The following is a 1,044-nucleotide window of genomic DNA, read 5'->3' as shown; positions in this document are numbered from 1 at the left end:
GTAGGGAAGTGGGGGGCGCTATGGGGGACTTTTGGGATAGCATTGGAAATGTAATTGAGGAAAATATGTAATAAAAATATTAAAAAAAAAAGAATGCTTTCTTTCCTTTATTCCTCTTCCAACCCTTGCCACAAATTGCTAGTCTCTTGTGATCTACTAAATGCCTTGTATCAAGTGAATTCAAAGATTGATCTTCAAGATGGAGGAAATGCTCCCATTAGATATGGTCCAAAGGCTGTTATGAGAGTATACCGTCCCCTCCCATTAAATGTCCTCTGCATCTAATACAATACCTTCAAAAGGTTTTACATCATTTCATTTTCCTCCTCATTACTTTTTGATAATTTCCCATCTATCTTTAAATGAAGTCAAACTCTTCCCCAAAGAGTTTGTCAAGGCTAACTCACATCTGAGGGCATAAGGATAAGGAGAACCCCTTCCCTGGGGATAGGAGTAGCTCTGGAGAAACAGAATTATAAGGATGATGTTTTTCTACTAAGATTGGCGATATTCGGAGCTGATTCTCTGACTGGATGGATCCTCCTGTTATTCCCTAAAGACTCTGCAGGTAGCATGGAGAATACTAAAATTCCAACACAGAGAGAACTATTTAAAGAACTTATGTAAGATTCAACTTAGAATCATTTATTGCCTCTAGGTCACCTTTTGTGAGGTGTAGAGAATTTGATGAGTCTATAAATCCTGTGAACATTTGTGAAAAAATAACAATGCTGATCGGTTTCTTTTAACATCTTTGAACAAAGTTGAATTTCTGGAGAGATTACAGGAAGCAGTGCCACCATTAAGGACTTGAATAATTCAAAGTGGTGGTCTTCACTGTAGGTTCCATTAACTCTTATTTGGCCTATATAGAAGACATAGGGAGCTTGACTATTGGAAAGTTAATGAAGTAGTGACTCTGATTTTAGTTGATATACCAGATGTGTCNTTTTTTTTTAAATTTTAATATTTTTATTACATATTTTCCTCAATTACATTTCCAATGCTATCCCAAAAGTCCCCCATAGCGCCCCCCACTTCCCT

At 36.9% G+C, this 1,044-nt stretch overlaps 1 pseudogene; it reads right to left on the bottom strand.

Moving 5' to 3' along the window:
- The window catches only part of LOC110292441, a 56,464-nt pseudogene that overhangs the window by 19,482 nt on the left and 35,938 nt on the right, over positions 1–1,044 (bottom strand).

This window comes from Mus caroli, chromosome 4 (assembly GCF_900094665.2).
Source record: "Mus caroli chromosome 4, CAROLI_EIJ_v1.1, whole genome shotgun sequence".
NCBI lineage: Eukaryota > Metazoa > Chordata > Mammalia > Rodentia > Muridae > Mus > Mus caroli.
Note: the sequence above shows the minus strand (reverse complement) of the source record. Positions and strands in the feature narration are given on the sequence as shown.